This window comes from Centruroides sculpturatus, unplaced genomic scaffold (assembly GCF_000671375.1).
Source record: "Centruroides sculpturatus isolate CEXI.00-Female unplaced genomic scaffold, Cexi_2.0 scaffold1505, whole genome shotgun sequence".
Taxonomy (NCBI): domain Eukaryota; kingdom Metazoa; phylum Arthropoda; class Arachnida; order Scorpiones; family Buthidae; genus Centruroides; species Centruroides sculpturatus.
Genome location: NW_019385739.1, coordinates 39,077 through 59,312, shown reverse-complemented (window position 1 = coordinate 59,312; position 20,236 = coordinate 39,077). Strand labels below are relative to the sequence as shown.

The 20,236-nt window shown below is 32.6% G+C and overlaps 1 protein-coding gene across 2 annotated transcripts in view; it reads right to left on the bottom strand.

Annotated features, from left to right (window-relative positions):
- LOC111641680 (protein muscleblind-like) overlaps window positions 1–17,028 on the bottom strand; it is a 129,345-nt gene extending 112,317 nt beyond the window's left edge. Inside the window, exon 1 of one of the 2 annotated variants that reach the window (XM_023387884.1) lies at window positions 16,868–17,028. The gene's annotated coding sequence lies outside the window, so the exon portion shown is untranslated. The remainder of the gene's footprint in view (window positions 1–16,867) is intronic. The other variant, XM_023387886.1, reaches the window with a different exon arrangement.
- Between the last annotated feature and the right edge of the window lie 3,208 nt (window positions 17,029–20,236).

The following is a 20,236-nucleotide window of genomic DNA, read 5'->3' as shown; positions in this document are numbered from 1 at the left end:
CCCGCTTCGTCCGTTTCAATAGTTCAAATAATAACGACTATAAATAATTAACACCTATTGTCTTGGAAGGCCGCCGTCACCTTTCACCTTCCACACTTTGCCAAAACATCACTTCGATTTTATCAACAAAAAGTAACAATTTAAAATAACCATTAAATTAAATTATAATACAATTTGTGTATATTTAAATTTGGAGGTCCTTTCAATTATGTAATTATTTTTCATAAAGAAACAAAGTGGCCTAATCCAGTTAAGATTCTTCTCTAATTTTCCGAAAACAACCGGAAAGATCAATAAAAAACAAAATAAAATTTTGAAAAATGGCTAAATCTTCTAAAGAATAATAATAATAATAATAATAATAATAATAAGTTAATTGCGGGTTGAATAATATTTTATTTAATTTCGGCAATATCCATTATGGAGAAGAATCGGATTAAAATTAGCCATAAATGGCGAAGGAATGAAGAGAAAACGAGCTTTTGCAAGCCGGCATTTAAAGTAAAATTTAAAGAAACGGTAGCTAAAAGTGCTTACTCAAAAGTAGATGAACTGAATTATTCATTTATCCATATATACTTTAGAGAAAAGGAATCGATATAACCAATAAGAATATAGATGATAGAGGGGGGATAATTGGATTTAAAGTTTTAAGATGTTACTTTTATTAATCTAATGAAGATTTAATTGTTAACTAGGCAACAGGATAATTACATAATTTGAATTTATGATAAACGAACGAAGACTTGGCTCTTAAGCTATTATCATAGTGTAGACGTTCCCTTATTTATGGGCTGGTGAATTACACGCTCCGTCCGAATATTAACTTTTAACTTTTAATAAAGCAAACATACGTATGTCGAAACTTAATAGGTTATGCCATAGAAATGTTACTCGTTAATACCTGACGGATCGAAACTTTCCAGCTTTATACAATAACTTTTATATCCGGCGATGTAATGAAGTGTTTGCATTGGCCGTAAAGAAATTCTTGCAAAATGATTTTATGATTTTCCAAAAAAAAAACACTTTTGCAATATTTTTTTTTCCTTATAACGAATATATTTCTAAATACAATAAGCTGAATTTTCGTTTTATCTTATTAAATTCCTTATAAAGCTGATACAACTTTTAAACGACTTTGCTAAAAATTTACACACAAAAAACTAATTTTAAAGGGGCCTAAATTAAAAAAAAAAGTTACCGAGAACTGTTTAATAATTTTCTATCAAATAATAAATTATAATAGAGATCCAAAACAGCTCGAAACAACCATCAAAATAAACATATTTTTACTAATTAATTAATTAAATAATGTGAATTAGAATGAAATCATAAGTCGATCTCTTAATTATTGTTAACAATTAGGACTAGATTAAATTAATATTCTATAAATGTACAGATTTTTTTTTAAAATTAAAATATTCTTTAAAATTTATCCCCCCTTTTTTTGGATCTTTTCCANAAAGAAACATTTAAAAACTTAAATACAAAGACGAAGTATTCAGTGAACATATCTATTCATAAAACAGGCATGCAGTAAGGCAGCATTATTAAAATTGCCACAAAATAAAATATATTAATGTAAATTTTTAAATAAATAATATAGCATTAAATAAAAAGAAATTCTATTGTTTGAAAAACTCTTAAGAGTTTTCTTCCTCACTTAAAGGATACTTTCGGTTCTCTTCAAAGTCTTGCAAATTATTGATCCATCTCTTGCAATGAGCAAAGTCATAGTTGTACTTTTATAGGTTTACACAATGTGTCACATCTTTATGATGTATTATGCCCCATTAAATTCGCTTCTCCAAGACGAAACTCTTTTGCACTCTAGGTTCTAAACGGATGGTAAGTACCATTAGGTGAGTAATTAACTTTAATTAGATCGATTTGTATCGGAATTATTTATAATATTTAATTTACTAAGAGTCAATATAAAGTTTCTGTCATACGAGTATACTGTTAACAGCTTTGTAATCGTGCTTAAGTTCATTCAAATTTCCTTTTAAAGAAATCGAGTGGCTTTGAAATTATTCGTAATAAGCTACATTTTTGATTAAAGAAAAGTGTTTCGTCGATGATAAAATAACTCTTTAATAACCATTTGAAAATTCTCGATAATGAACAGTTCGTGTAAATGATAAATTTTTCTAATAACGATTAGTTTCTAACAAGAAACTAATATTGATGAATTAGCAGAGTGTATTGATGATGATAATAATAATCAAAATTTCTCTATAATGGATACTTTTAATAAACTATTCGTTGTTGTAAATGTTAATTTTCAATTCTTCAGAAAATTAATAAATTTTATGGTTTTTAAAAGAAGCTAATTGTAATGGTAGATAAGTAGTAAATGGGTTGTTATGTTTGCTCAGTTTCTCTGATAGAGTTGATGAGTGTAGTCACGGAAATCGCCAACTAAAATGACATTTATGAACGAATAGCTTTGCTTAGAGCTTCATATTCTTTGGGGCAAACAGCTGATCAATAGTTGTGCTGTCGAGCTTTCCTCCAGCAAACTGTTTTCCTTTTTTTTTCCTTCTTCTTCTTCTTCTTCTTATATTTTTTGCCAATGAATAGGACCTTGTCAAAATCGATGTCACTTTGTTAGCCCTTTTGTTTTACCGAAATTTGTGGTTTCTTGCTTAATCTTTCTTTTTTTTTTTAAACTCTCAATAATTTAATTTTGATCATTCTCAAATAAAAAACTGCAAAAACAACCAATATATATTACCAGAATATAATCCATTATCAATTAATCTTCCTTGGCATGAATCCGTTGATAGGTTTAGAAAAATAATCTTCTCTTCGACGAATAAAAAAAAAAAGTTTAAAGCAAATTTTATTAGCTTTTTCAACTTTAAACTCATTAAATGAGTTTTCTTCGTTCCAAACTTCCCGAAAGAAAGTACTTTTTGTAGGAATCTAGACTTTATTTGTTTAGTAAAACTGATAGGCCTAAGCAATATCGAGTCAAATTATATACCTAATTAAAATCAGTTTTAAAAGTTAAAAAAATTTCAGTAAACAAAAAAAAAAAATATAAAGCAGGATCTTGAAGACGTTTACTTTTATCCAAACAACAATCTAATAGCTTTTGTAACTTAACAGGGTTTCACTACCTATTTGAAGGTCTTAAAGCAATGTGATTCCGACATTTAATACTACAATTACTTTGCAGTCTTTTCAGGATACAAAAATTCTAGACAAGCCAATAACGAGCCTTTCTCACCGCAAAAAATCCCCTTAAAAGTTAGGTGATAAAATGACAGCTTATTCCACGACAAATGAGGAAGTAATTTAAAGGTTTTTATGTGGAAAAAATGTTGCACCTCTCTCGTACTTTTTCCTTACAGAAAGATCACTGGAAAGAATGAAAGAATTGTATATTCATTAGCGCATTTTATCGATACAGGAAAAAAAAAATAATAATTCCCAGCCTTCCTCGTTTTTTTTTCTTTACTCGCTCGATATTTTAAAGACATTCGATACAAGACATTAGCTCCATCCCGAAATTAAGAGTTCAATAATTCCGGTTACGGATGAGCATTATTAACAAGCTCCATCCCTTCCTTGCCTACAACAATTAAGAATCTTCGTATTTATATACAGGAAGGGACTTCTTACGAGTGGGCCTTTCACAATTATTATTGAGCAATTTAGCAACCAAATAATCCATAAAGCAAACCGCATTTCATCCATTTATGTTCCATTGTTTGAAGTAAAGGTAGAGGGCCGGCAGGCGCCATTGTGACGTTCAGGTGCCAGACGACATCAATCACTCTAAATCAGCGCCGGGAAGCACGGTTGCCCATGACAACGAGCGTCTGCACGTGGTCAACGACCAAACAACAAGAGAACCCCCGAGAGCTCTACACGTCCCCAGAGGTGCCATCGCATCCTGCAAAAGCACGAGCATCTATACAACTTCCATCGAAATTACGTCACTCGCGACTCTTAACACATGTACACAATTCTTTGTACAAATTTTAAAAATAATAATAATAATTTATATTCTTCCACCCACTCATCGTTGCTAAATTCGAAAAGCTCAATTTATATAATGAACAGGGAAAAAAAACCAATATCGGAGCCTTCTAAGCTTTCGTCTTTATCATGTTTATCCAATTACGAACGGAAAGAATATCAATCAAATATAAATTGTGCTATTTATGTAAATAGCCTCAAAAAAAAAAGGAAAGGAAAAAAAATTTGCAAAAGAAATAAGATACTAGGATTATTTTTTTTCCTCTATTATACGAGTATATTTTTGTCTTTATTTATTATTTATTATTGCACATAATAAGGTCGAGCACTCAATTTAAAGTTTCGTTAATATATTTTCACGGAATCTTCTAATTTTTCACGAAAAATTTTTAATAACAAACGCGGTAACAATGGGTGGGTGGACGGGTTAACCGCCTCCGGCGACGAAACGAGGACATCATCCTAACACAACTAAAGTCTCTTCCTATTTAACAACAATTTCTCCTTCTTCTTCTAACTTATTAACTACATCTTACGTAACTAAACAAGCGAATTATTTTTTAAGTCGCACCCGCTAAAAAATAAGCTAAATTCATTAATTTCGAGTAACGAACGAGAAATAAGAATGTGCCAATCCTCCATTACTTAGAATATCGAATATTATTATTATTATTATATATGACGCCGAAATTTCTTTTGTGTCGAAGGGAGTGGCGTGCCGGAAGTTCGTATAATCTAGGGCGTTATAGACGCAATGTCCCCGATAAGAGATTTCGCAGCAAGTATTACAAGCATTTAAAAGGGCTTTTATTCTGATAATCCGTTTTAAAATATGCGTGTTTCTGTAGCCAACAATTCCTTCCCCTCCTACAAATACGAGGAAGAATAAATAAATATATATATATATATTATATTAATATGTATAAGTCTGTATGTATAAAACGTTACAAAGTTGCAGAGAGGAGGATAAAAATTTGATTTTAAATGGCTCCCAGCTTTATTGGGGAGCTTTAAAAGCCAGCCGTTGCGTCACGAGCCGTAAGAAAAAAGGCACGATTAAGCCGCCAACGTCGGCAATGATTCGTGATTAGGGGTAATAATTTGTATAAAGGTTCGTCCCCCGCAGACACCGCTCCTAAAAAGCGCGTGTGGCGTTGGCGCCCCGAACGCCCTTCCTAACGAGCGCAGTCCGGCCATATTTAACCGTCTGCAGCGTAGTGGAGCGACAAGCGGTACGAAGAAGAGACGAGATCTTTTGGAGCATTGCGACCGTCGCCAGCTCCACCCAATCGAACCGTCTGCTCGACTTGGATCAGGTAGAGGCGAGGCGTGGCCCTCTCCGCTCGACGCCACAGAGTCTAGACTTCTCATCCAACGGTACAGCACGAAAGCGCCTGTATGTCCGACCGATGGGGTTAGGCGACGAAAATCGAACGCAGACTCGTAAATAGAAACCTAGTAACGTCTGCTTGTTGTTTCTGCCCTTTTCCTTTTATTTTTATTTTTTTCCTTTGTTTTCTCCCTTGTTTTCTCACTTCCGAAATCTTCTCGCACGTCGTAAAACTGTAGATAAGTTGGAACGGAACAAACGAAAAGGGTGATAAAATTTCCGCCAACTATCGTGTGACTGAATGTAGAACTTCTCTTCTCCCTAAAATGTCTGAAAGTGAATCTGGAAGAGGGGGGAATCTTTATGGTTCTGATTTATCGTCGTGGATCAAAATTCTGCCCGGGGAATATAAGTGTCAAATCACGTTTCCGCAATCCGGTGCCCTTCTCGCTTCCTTTTAACTTTCTCCCCTCCGCGACATAACATTACTCCTTCGGGCCCTTCCAATGGCAAAAAAACTAAAATTAATTCCGTCGTTGTCGCACTTCCTATAACTCCTTTTCGTAGAAATATAATGTAATATGCATTTAATAATAACCGACGTATTATTGACCCGATATAATATTCTATAGCCATCGATTTTTTTTTGTCTAAGTTCACTTTCTTCCATTTATATAGTGTGTATATATATATATATATATATCTGTAATTGAAGGTAATCCCCCCTCAAAAAAATTAATATTTAATTCGGAAAAATGATTGTGGATACAGTTTATTAAAAGCTAATGACGAATAAAAGGAAATATATAAAAAGAAGATCGATTAACTTTTACATTTTTTGTTTCAAAGTGAAGCGGAATTACTTTCCGGACAAAATAAAATATATGGAAAGGCAGAGGAAATAACTGTTCCTGTTGATCCGCACGCGACCATTTCGATTTCTATGGAAGGGAACCTCTCCTCTCTCTCTCTCTCTAAACTTATTTGTTTACTTCTTTCAGATTTTGTTTAGGTTTAAAAAATACAAAGTTTTTATTCCGTTAAGATTTATAAAACTTTAACAGAATGATACATGGAAAAACGTTCTTCACTTTATTAAAAATATCATTTTATTGACGCGTAGACATTTGAAAAATGCACGAGTGAAATGGGAATAATTTCTCTTGTGAATTTTTTTTTTTTTAATTTTTAGAAAATCGTGTTTCGCATATATAAAATGTACACTAATTTAAAATTAATAATGCTATTAGTGGAAATTTCGTTTTAAATAAATTTCAATCTTTAATATAGAACAAAATTCCGTAGAAACGATGGATTTTGTGAAATAATTTAATTGACTAAAGAGACTTTCTTTCTTTTTTTTGTATAGAAAAATCTCAAAAGCTGCGGGGTATGCTATAAAAAAAGAGAACACAAGCCATTTGAGGTTCTTCAATTGTCTTAAACCCAAGCGATTATTTTTTACAGCGTGCAGTTTGTTTTAATTTCTTAGTATGTCGCCATTCGATTATTTTTTTTTTTCTTCCTTCTGGAGATAAAATTATCCTAATATACATTGCGATATTTCATCGTTATTTAGCACCTCTTGGCATGTGTATCATGCATGAGTAGAGTTCGGACGATGAATGACTGTAATAACTGCCAAATGAGAACTTTGACAAGCAACATCAATTCCACATCGATGTACTCTTACTTCTCTAATATCTCGGCTCAAACTTTAAAATATCCTCAGTGACTTTAAACAATCAACAATCCTTATTATAAGTTCTTTTCTTACGGGGACTTCTGCAGAAAGTGAAATATTCATTGTTGTTACTTCCTTTATGAGAAGGAAAAAAAGGATTTCTGTCGAGGATGAGTCAATCCAGTTAAAATTGGGTCATACCGTCCTTTTGGTTTAATTATCATTAGCTAGGAAGAGGAAGTTTGTAAATCATTGGACACACTCCAGCACTTATAGACATGAAAAGTGAGCCACTGTCCATTTAGATCTTGCAAGAGGATTGCATGGTTCTGACAGGTAGTTTGTTAAAGTCACATTCCATCACGAAGATTCGAATTCCTTAGAGAACCATGAATGGAAGACTTGATTTCACTTAATGAAGAGACAGGCTTTTTTCCCCCCTTTACAGATGGAGGAATTAATTTAAAACAGATGGAAGCTTTCTCATCTTCTCTGTATTAAATCGTTGTCGTACAGAATAATGCTTGGATTTTTAGAAAGAAATTGTACAGAAAAGAAGAAGGTTAGATGCATGCGAAGTTAATATGCATTTGTCTGTTACAGGAAAAATTGTATTCTAAAATTGTCGATAAGTTTCACTCAAAAAATTATTAGTTTTCTTTTTTTTTACAGAATTGGATGTTATATTGATTGACAAGAAAGAAATGTAAATAAAAAAAATTAAACAAAGAATATTATAAAGATTTATTTTGAATAATATAATGTAAGAAAGCCGAATAAGATGGAAAAAAGAAGGAATTTATAGGAGAGAATATTAGTCGACATATTGAAGAAGAATCAAACTTTGCTTGACATATCTGTCGTGCTTACATTTAGTCTGATTCTGACATCCTTTAGGCATTTATGGATGGAGGAAGAGGCTTTCACAAAGGATACTCAGCTGTTGGTGAGTCGTATCTATTCTAGATATAGGTATTATATAAACCTTGATGAGGATTGTCGGTAACATCTTATGAACGGTGTGTCAACTATTATCCAACTGACCTTTAAACAGCTACATAATAGTGGTTATTTAACATTTTCATTCTATTGCAACTTAAATAACTAAAAATATTCATATTTATTTCAATTTGTACAAATTTTATTGAAAATATTTCTTTTTTTTTTCTTCTGAAAAAAATGGCAAAAGTATATATAAGAATCTTTCCCGCTATTCATCTCTGATTTATAAATAAGTTAATGCATATTGTAATTTTTTAAACTGTTCGTATGTTTTTATTTATAAAAAATGTATTGTCACAAGCAATTCTACACTTTCAACGTCTGTTAGAAAAACATAAGTAATACATTGTTATTTTTACTTAATAAACATGTTTAAAACATGTTTTTAAAGTCGACATTTAACAAAATATTAAAGAATTAACACGCAAGAAATTAGCGGATAAATCTCTCAAAGCTCACTTTTGACATTTAGAAGGCTTCGAATTAAATCACTTTGTATTAAATGTATCTTGGAAACAACAAATTTCGGTAAATTATTCTCTAGTTTGACTATAATAAATTTAAAGACGAGAAAATTTGAATTAAACAGTTTGAATTAATTAGTGAATATTTTGCTAAAACAATTACTAACTTAGCTACTATTATAACCTGAATAGCAATGAACCCAAGTTCAACAGTAAGAGTGGCACACAACGTATAGCAGAAATTAATGGAGTTGAAAGTAAATTTGAAATAAAGAGAAGAGAATATGCAGATAAATCGCGAATTACTTATAGAAAATAAAAAAACTATGGAAAGAAACAATCGGCATGATAATAGAAAAGGAGCGGTGTGACTGTGTAGATGATTATTGATAAAACGATGGCGTGCAGACACCACAAGGCACGAAAATTTTAAAGAATTGAAATGAATTCTGTACTAGATAAAATGTCGAATAAATAAATTAAATTTTCCTACTACTAACTGATACAGAGTTAAAGGATCTAAGCTAAAAATTGAAAGAGTCAACAACCTTATTCCTCTCTTAATCATTGGATTTAATCAAATAAAGTCAGAGTAGTTTAACTTTATCGGATTATCTTAATGAAGATAATTTGCGCAGAAATGTGTGAAGATGAAGGAACGTCTGAAGTTGAGAGTTCCACTTGGTTACTGAAAGGATTTATTCTACAGCCTGGGGATGCATAAAATACATTGTGTACGTAACTGACAGACAAGAATGGGTCTGTTAGCCTATCGATAGACGGCAAAAGAATAGTATTTAGATGCTGTAAGAAAAAGTTCAAGTATGGGAAGAATAAAGTGGATGATCCTGTTTAAGAGATTGAGGATAAACAATCTCTTTGGATATCTGAAGTGCTGCGGTTATAAGCTTCAAGATTATGGAGAAATGAATAAAACTTTTCCAAACCGAGAAATAAAGAAAGATCTTGGATAAGCTTTGTGAGATAGTAAAGACGAACAATCTATTCCTTCCAGCAATTTTACAATCCTCAAGAGTGACTTCACCTTACATGCCGCGTAATTGTAAACATTCAAAGCCTTATTATTAAATGGGCAAACCATTATCATCAAAAGTTGCTATCATAAACGAGCGTGTCAATCATCCTGATTATCTCGATTCAGCTTACAAATTACGTTCGCTAATACCCAAGAGGCAGAGGAAATTCATTCTGTGCGGTTTCTAGAGGCACATTGCAGTTAAAACATTCACTTTCAAGTGCACAGATGTAGCAACATTGTTGACAATCTCCTTATTATCAGCAATAAGATATGGTCAATAGAAGATGGAAGGGTTGTTCTATATTCATCCGACTAACTATCGTTAATTTCAACTTCCTTCCGTCGCCTATCGATTAAATTTTCTCTAAAGATAAAATATACCAGACCACGAACACTGTATATATATAACTTATAGACTTGTTATTAATTTATGGATACTTCGGAGATGTTTGCAAAAATTACAAATCACTTCTAATTAATTAATTTATTATAACAATAAAGGAAATTCGAAACGCGATGAATAACCCTGATTTATTCGGCCTTAATTTTTAAAACAATGTGTCTAACCAGGCATCTATATTATGTAGCTAGTCCTTCTAAAAATACAACTGTCAACTCATTCTTTCAATGGGATGTGATTAGTGCGATCTACACTTCTACGCTTCACAACATTGCATAGTTAAGACCCATTTAGGTTGAGTCATTGCTTCCTTTACTTTATTATTATCCATAAAATTTTAAGCATCAAATAAAGTATTTATTAACTACCTATTTTATAATTATCAGACAATGAGAGAGGCGTAGCGTTATTTTAAAAGTCCAATTTGCTCGATATTCTGTTAACATGTTTGAATTAATTGTTTAAAATGTTTGATGAACGTGGAACATATTTAAGAAAAATGCCAATGAAGCGTTTTTATAAGTAAAATATTGTAAAGGGCAGAAAATTCTTATGTTTCTATATACTTTTAAAGATAATCTGAATTAGCTTGTGAATTCTAACAGCTCACAATCCATCAGTTTGAAAAAAAAAAAATGCAAAGAAACATAGGAAATTTTATACAAGATTACTTGAGAAATGCTTAGCAATTCACAGTATAAGATTATTATGTAGTATTATAAAAATAACAAGTTTAAAGATGGTTGGTTTAACGAATATAGTTGCTTAGAATAGTGATGCGGATTATTCAGATTAAGGAGAAGGAGCATTTATTTGTGGCTATTGTTAATGCATAACTTTTACTGGCGTGTTAAATCTAAGACGATTACGTGTTTAAGGGCAAATAATTGTAGAATTTTCAACTATTACAGTCTATACATAGATATTTATTTATATATAAATTTAAATGAAAGCTACACAAGCCATTGTTTCCATCTATTTTTCTTCTTGGCTTTTTTTTAAATATAATGTTGCTGTATTTAATGTAAAAATACTAGTATTTGCCTTTTAATTTAATAGAAAATTTAGTCGATTAAATAATTTATTTCGTTGCTCCGCTTTTGTAATTATCACAATGCCAAAATAAATATCATTACATCAAGTATAAAGTAAATAAAAATCTGAGAATATTTTTAAAATTTATCATGCGAATATTATTTTATCAACAGATAAGGATTCTTTTTAAGTCTTCAAAAGATTAAGATAAATTCTGATAAAATTTATTCATTATTTTTAAAGGGAAAACATTATGCGATTAACATGCCGTGTTAATTTAATGACAGCATAATTACAAAAAGCAGTTTTAATGTCATTACTGTTAAGTAATAGGAAGGGATAGAATGGCAACTGGAAAATGGCCGCTCTCTAAGAGATATCATCTTAATATGGCCAATACACAGCTGAATCACATCTCCTAACAATATAACTGCAAAGACCAATTCTCCTCGAATATATATCCAAGATGGTGTGGTGTAGAGCATCTCTCCCGAAAAAGCATAAAACGCAACATTTGACTAAATCCTTTCGGAAGGAATATAGAAAAAGCAAAAAAGGAAAAAGAACAGAAGAGTCTTACAACCGAAACCGAGCGAGTTAACGGGGGACAATGAAGTATTGAATAGGTTGTGGAGCATCGTTTGAGCAGTTTGTCCGGAGATTCCCTCAGGAACAGCAATCGATTGATATTCGCAGACGGGTTAAACACGCTTCACAATGGAAGGAATCTCGCGAGAATAAACCGTTTTCTCTTCCAAAAAAGATGTGGCTTAAGAGAGTAGAAGAATAGTTTCCCTTTTTATAAACTCTTTTTCTTCGACTGATGCCTGATTGCATGCCAGAGATTCGTAGTTTCTTACACTTTACAAAACTATTATTTATATCAATGAAGCTAGACACTACCTATGCTGTGGTTCTGCATACGAAGACGAAGAAGAAAATGGCCAAAACAATTTGCAGTCGATGACACGCCCAAAGTATTGTGAAAAATTGAAATCGAGATGATGTTAGAAAGATTTTTAAATAATTAATAAACTGAAATCCGTAAATATTCTTCAAAAATATTTTGTTTTGAATTCTCAAACAGTTAGTTCATTTCCTGTTTTCATTCCGAAAGATAACAATCTGAAAAAAACTACAGGAGCCATCAATCATTAGCTAGGTCAAACGACTCTTTTACTAGTATAAAGATTTCATTTCAAATAAACGGGTTTCAATCTGTGATATATGTTTTCGTGCATTTGAACTTTCTTAACTGAAGGCAACTTCGCCTTATGTTTAGATGGATGACTGAAAAATTCTATATATCAGCAATTACAAAGAATGCTGTAATTCAATAGAAATCGTGCGGAATGGCACAAAAATTCATTTATTTATACATGCTTTAGAAATTATCATAACAATGAATATTATAATAATTTACTATACTGATACATTGTAGCACGTATGGTGTTTCAAGGTCATCTCAACTCTTTTTTTTTCCGCAGAAGATAACACTATCAGCTCGACTAGCATAACACTAGAGGGATGTAGAGCATATCGTACAAGCTTGTATGGCTTAAAGGACGATACCATTCCGCCTGACAACTTAAGGTTAAATAAATATGTCTAGAGAGTTGGCAGGCACGTGAGAACTATTCGCCTCCTCCTTTTTCTTCTTCTGCTGAAGATAGGAATTGGCAAGTGTAAACACGACGGGGCGACTAAAACTGTATTTTGGGATAAAACGATTTTTCTTCTTTGGCATAAGAGCTGTTAACTGAAACGCAGTAATATCTTTAGTATTAGGATTACATCTGTCCATTCCCCCGAGTCTAATTCGGTTCTAATTTGCTGATAATTTCATTAAACAGCAGCAAAATTACCCCAAGAAAGCCAACTCTGTCCGTTTATTAATCCTATAGAATTATATATCCACTCTATCGACTCTTTTAAGCCTGACTTTCGGATTCAGATGGCCGTGGTAATGCAGGAAGTCTGCACGTTTTGAGAAAAAGTAGGTAAAGTAAACATATAATTGCTTTAGTGCAGTTACAGAATGACTCCTTCCTCTTACAGAAACTCGCACCTACATTTTTTTTTTCTTTTTGTATGTGTGTGTGTAATTCCAATCTGGTTACACGATTCGGATTTAAAAGTCTCTCAAATCTTTTATTTAAATAATAATAAAAAAAAGAAATACACATCAAACGTATTTAATTTAATTGAATAAACAATCCATTGAATTCTTAACTAATGGGCCGGATATATAAAAAGTCGAATGGTTCCACAGAATCGAATTTCAAACGTTACGAAAGAGAAAGTAGGACAGTACCTCCTATTGATGACGTTATTGTAGACAGATATGGACCTCGAATTCGCGATTTCGACTTCGTCGTGTGGTTAGAAGCGAAGCGGCGTAATCTAGGACAAATTGTGAATGCAAGAATTAATTCGGTTACGGACACGTTACACAAGGCGACCTCCGACACATCTGCGTCGTCGTAACGAATATCGATATGAGAAACTTCTCAAACAGGTTGCCTAATTTATAAGACACAAGCAGGTGGCGTAAAGAGAACTTCTTCCGCTGACCTTCTAATTCACTCAAGGACGATTCCAACCTATGTGACCATTCCTAAAGCTTAAAACCCTTCTGCGATATACAATTACATACCGAAGATTATGATTAGTTAGCAAAATTTCGAGATTATGTTAATCAAATGTTAAACTTTTATTAATAAATTCTCCGTCTAGAAATTATTTGTGGACTTGCAGAGAGAGAAAAACTCTTCAGACGAATTAAGCTTGAAAGAGTAGGCATATTGTATAGCCTTACTCAGCAGTAATAGTAACTTAACTTGTTCAACTTTTTTAAAAGTAACTTAATATTCCTAGAAAGTTAATTATGCTTGCCAATTCGTTATTTAACATCTTTAAAACCAATAGTAATATTTTTCTTAACATTTTCAGATCTATTTCACATTCTCCCTGTATAAATTCTACTTAATAGAAAAAGAATTCAATTCCGAGTTTATCAAATGAAATTCAACAGTGTAATATTTGTCAATTTATCACGGTTTAAACCCGCTATTTTGTTAACCAAACAACAGTTTGAACAATAAGCAAGATAAATTATTCGTACACACAAGTCATATTTGATTACAAATTAGCTTGCCTACCGTTGGAATCAGTTGTATGGTATAGGCCACGAGATCAAAACGTGCATCTTTTTTTCAAACTTATGCTATATTTCGAAGGTTAAGCCAATTGGGCGATAAGAAAACAGGTTAGGTGGGAGTGGGGACAGAAAGGGCGTCGTCCCCAAACAGAAATTCCGACACATACGTAGAAAGTATTCCAATCACGTGATTTCTCGGTGAGACGAAAGAAAGAGAAAAAAAACCGAATAATAGTAACTGGAAACGAAAATTAAATTTCCAAAAATTGCCAAAAACTAAAATTCAAATTGAACTGTTTATAGTTTCTACGCGGGTTATCTATACAAAAAGCCATTAGATCCGAAGAGATTTTTTTTTTCTTCTTCCAGAAAAACAAATGCTCCTAAACCAATCCTTAAGCCTCCTCAAAAGGGAGAAGAGGACAAGAAGGACGATAGAAAAAGAGAAAGAAAGAAAGAAAGAAAAAAAAGAGAGCAGTTCTTACTCTTCTTAACAAATTAACGTTGATAACATTTGCTTTTACAAGTATGTAAAAACCTGCAGGTTAGCCGCATTAAGTGTTTCGCTGGGAGATTTCCCTGGAGTGACATGTTAAAATCATAATCTAACTTGGCTTTTTCTTTTCTCCTCCCTTCTGGCCATTTTCACATCTTAGTTGAAATTCATTAAAGCAGAAATGAAAATTGTGTACCCAATTTTGAACTGGTTTCGCATAATTTCCACAAGGAAAGGGGAAGAATCTGTTATCCACCACTCCACTCCTTTATTTAAAAAAAAAAAATATGCTTTTTTGAATCCGAATCAGCAAAAAATTACCGTCCGAAATATTGAAAAACTGTATTATTTTCTAAAAAAAAAAAAAATTTTGTACCCAATTTTGAACTGGTTTCGCATAATTTCCACAAGGAAAAAGGAAGAATCTGTTATCCACCACTCCACTCCTTTATTTAAAAAAAAAAAAAATATGCTTTTTTGAATCCGAATCAGCAAAAAATTACCGTCCGAAATATTGAAAAACTGTATTATTTTCTAAAAAAAAAAAAAATTTAAATTGAATAGATTTCCAATAGACGGAGTGTATAAAAGTTATGACACTTTGATACATTTGTATTGGACGATGGCCACTGCTGGTAAGGAAAAGTAAAAAAATTTAGCTGTTTACAGAAAACATGAGTCAACCACACCCAAACAAGCTCGAATCTGTAGAGGATGAGATGAAGCGGAATCAATTCCACACTTGATGAGAATCGGGGGCGGATTTTGGCAAAAGATAGCACGGCGTAGGTAGAAAAAAGTAAAAGGGAACGATGCCAAGACGATGATTTGGTTACTGGCTGACGGGTTGGCAGAAAGGTGGAGAATTTCTGACCGAATAATTTTCAGTTTATGCTAGTTTCCTGGTTATTTTCGGAACTCTGGATGAATGCAGGTAACAGCTGAAGACAAGCGAATGAAAAAATAAAATGACATTTGCATATTAAAAATCTTTTCAATCTCGCAACAGGTTCGGATTTTTAAACTGGGAAAAAAAAACTAAACCCTATCAAATGTTCTGCACAAGGAAAAAGCATTAATAGATTATATCTGAAAGGAACGAAGTTTTGGGCGATTTAAAAAAACCTTCCAAACTGTATTCACTTCTCGGCTTCCTTCCGTAAGAATGAAAATAAAGTTTAACCCTTGGCCTTTGCAATATTTCGCAACCGCATTTTTAAAGTCGAATTCTTAGCATAAAAAAAAAGAAAATAAATAAATAAAAAAATTAAGTAGTACATTAATTACCTTCTCTCATTAGCATCTTGTAATCGCTTAGTCTCGCGGGAACCATTTGGAATGAGTAAAGCGAATAATCGACGATACCCTCGAGTCAAAAGAGTTCGGCAATTAGTTCTATATTAAAATTAGTTGGACTAAAAAGAAGAAGAAGAAAAAAAAAAAACAAACAAACAAGAGCGAAACGAAAAAGCCCAAGGTGGATAAGAGAGAGAAAACAATTGGTATTCTTCCTTTGCCGAAATTAGAAGTTTAGTTTCCGAATGTTTGGTTGTCTGTTGCCATGGTGATATTCGGTAACAGGATGTGACGAATCCCGACGACCTGTAGGGCCCGAGTTAATCGAAAATATGATTCGATAACTTTCGAATTGGCTCCGTCACTCGGAAATTTCGTCGGAGCAACAAGTTAAGACCTTGGATCTTAATAAAAATATACTAATAACCTCGCCAGACGGACACGGGCGGTAGAATTGTGACGTTAGTGACGTCATCGACGAAGTGGTCCTTAAATCGAGAAAGAGGTCAACTGCAACACGTCACTTTTTCTTTACTTACGGATGTAGAGAGGGGGGTGGCCATCTCTTATCGCTCGGCCCAAAACTGGACGAAAACCGAGCGGAGAGGAAAGGAACCGCCGCTAACGTCACCCGATCGGTCCCATACGTAAGTAAATAGAAGAAAAGTGGGTGAAAGGGCACGCGATCAAACTACGTTCTAGGCGACCACACCCCTCCGGGTGTCGAAAACGCATCAGGTGGAGACGAAGCGTCGAAAAGTCGATTCGAAGGCGATCGGGACGCCAACAGATGCTTCGGAACCACGCTATCCCACGCGTAACGCCAACCGCATATGCGCTGCGAGTCGCTTGACAGTCACAGCTGTTAACCCAAACATACGGCAAAAGAGCTTATATAAAGCGATGCTCCCTTCCCGTCTTCCATCGGGAACCGAGGAAAGAAATAAAAAAAGTAAACGACGACTCACCTCTTATTATTGGGCTGAAACGTTGCGTTGTGTCAAAACGTAAAGACGTTAGACGACGTTCGCCATCTTCACTAGGCGCGTGGTGCAAGTCAGATTGCACGCGGCCACTGGCACGTTCTTTCTGCTTCTTGTCTCTCCATTGGCCCGATTTGAGCACGCGCATTGAAAAGTAGAGGTTCCCGATGACGTATTCTCTTAATGGGTTAAAAAATAAAAAAGTAAAAAATAAAAAAAAAAGTTCGATTTTTGAATTATCGTCGATGTTTATGGATTTTTTAGAAACTTCTTTGCCATAAGTAAATCCTTATCGAAAAATATATTCGTATTAATTTTCCGTATTTTAATAATTAAAATTTTAACACTTTTCGACGCCATTTTTAAATCGCCCAGACTTTTGTTTATAATACTCGTTTATAATTGGCGCATTTAACTTCACAATTAAGAAACGATATTATTTTTATTCGCGCGTAATTTCTATTTAGAATAATTAATGAAGACAAAGTAATTCTGTACACATTTATATATCGGCCCATCGACACCTTTTTTGCCACTCCCTTTATGCGACACCGCCATCTATCGGAAAGAGAAAAAGTTACTTTCTCAATCGGAATGCTTAGAAAAGAAGTTTTCGTCACGTGACTGGTACTTAAAGTCGTAAATTCTATATAGAAATTGTTTCAAAACATGCTTCAACCATACTGAATTTCTTTCGCTTCGTTTTAAGTTACTTATTCCCAGAAAATTAACGAATTACGCAACTTGTATAGCTTAGCTTCTCTGTCGGCACGCCGTGTAGGCCCAGACCATGACGTGTTGGCGATGGCGAAACTGTGTGATTCATACAACTCCCACTGTGTTTTAACGAATTTTTCGACATTTCGTCTTAAACTTAATTATATCTTAAATATATTCTCATAATTAACCATGAAATGTTTACTTTCGAGGAAAAAAACACTGCAAAATTAATATCTTTAAAACAAATTTTTTGGAATTTTTTAAAATTCTAAATATATATTTTTTTAATTTTAAAACTTTATTAAAAAATAAAAAAAATTAAAATTAAATTATAATTTTTCTTTGTCTGTCTTTACCCCTTTCGGAGTAGTGTCTCCATCTAGTGTGAATTAGCCGAATGATATCTCTACGAATTCGAATCTGAGGAATATAAAACGTATATAAACTTTAGATTATAAACAATTTATTTTTAATTTTATACATAAAAGAATTAAAGTTTTACTTTTATTTCGGCAATATTGAAGAAGAAACTGTCTTAAAATTAGGCACCTTCTCCTATATTAATACGTGAACGAAAACACTGGGATGAAGTATAATAAAATACTTTTAAAAAGTATTTAAAATTAAATTTAACAATAAAGAAATTTAATTTTTACGGCGATGCGTAGTTTTACTTTTAAGGCCACGACTCTAAAATAAGGATCGGACATTAAGGACAAAAAATCCTCGTAATTGAATACACTAACAAGGCCTATAGTATAGGGGGGGGTGATATATACAAACGATCCCGTCCTATATAAAGGTTATGTGTTATCGATAGGCCTATAGGGCCTACCGAATTACAAGTAACTACGGGGGCAACCTTCGCTCGGGATAAAGAGCATCTCGAATTGCAAACGTCATGCAATACATCGTAAAGTATCACGTATCTAGTTATAATGTTACTTGCCTGCGCATGAAGTGAATAGGAGGCACGAGGGAAGAAAAACATCAGCAGCTCTTATTGATTGGTCGGAAGGAGAAAAGAAAAGCATTCTTCTGTCGGAGTGTCTGCTTTTAATGACACTCTTGACACTTAAAACAAGTAGAATGAAGAAAATATTTAATTACTTCATGCATAAGCATTCGATGGAATAATAAAGGGAAAGCCCTTTATTGACATCAGAAGAACTCATTTCTAGAAAATTCAATAAAAGACCGAAAAGAAACACAATCCCGCTTTTATTTTCTCTTTCTTTTTAATCTTGTTTGATTTGTAACCAATGAATTATTTGAAATTTTTACAGCTTTTCCTTTTCTATTGCATAGAAACGTTTATATTCTCCTTATCTTTATACTTTACATATAAACGAAAACCACGAGAAGTATGTATGGAAAATATTTTATAACTTGATCATAACATATTTATAATATACCTAAATTAACATTAATAAATCTATAGAAAGTATTTCTATTTTACACAATAAAAGTTAAAGTAAATCTTACATTTTTTATTACTACTGAAACTATGAGTTTAATAAATCTTAAAAAATATCTACTGTAACATAATAAAACAACTACTTTTTATTTTATTTATTTAATCTTTTTCTTACTAAAAATATATTTAAAAAGTAAATACTGTAATCTGTGATAGATAAGTTTAAAAAAAAAGAAACTGAATAGGATAATCTTAAGTTAAAAAAATGCCTATAGGTTAAATAATACATAATAAAATTGGCATACATTTATCCTGTGAGTAATGATTACTATGTAGTAAGCCCCGAAGCATAATTTGTAGTAGGCTCGTGACCGTCGTGTATAAACTTACAATCGCTTCGAGGTATATTTTGCGCTCATGTGATTGTCGCGCTAAAATATCACCTACAGGAATCATTTTTAAAATTAGAAGGTTTTTTTTTTTTTTCGTTCACCGATTTCAGATTTTTTTTTTCTTTTTCTTTTAAGATAAACTTTACTTGAATTTTTTATGTTGTTAAATTTACGTTGTTTAAAGAAGGAGGAGAAAAAAGAAAGCGAGTTAAAAAAGAAAAAAGATAGAGTAGAAGTAAAGCATTTGTTAAGCATTTCAATCAGACCTCCACTGATAATTTTGTTTGCGAGTTTTACGATGTTGTAAACATTTTGTTGTAATTACGAGCGGAACGATAAATTTCAATTAAAACTGAGAAACGTCATTCGTTTGGAAGAAGCAAAGGGACCTTTTCCTTATTAAGTAATTTTGTATTCAAGCCACGATTGATCATTACGTCATTGATTTTCTTCGCCATCAACTTTGCTATTCCTTCTTCTGTAATAGCAATGAGGTAATTGAATAATAAAAAAAAAAAAAATGCTGCTATATTTTTTTTTTCCAAGCGCAACAATTCTATTGCCTTCATACTGAATCGTGCTACTACACTAATAAACGACTCTGCATGCATTTTTGAATTTTATTAATACAATTGTTATTATATAATTTAATACATTGCAATAGGAACAATTAAAATTATTATTTTATTTATAAAATAATACATTCCTTCACTTATTTCCGATTCTAAAGTTATTCCTATAGCAACTTAACTGTTTTATTCACAATAGTTTTTCTATTATACTGCATATTTACATTATAAAGTAAGGAGTGTTTTTACAGTAAGC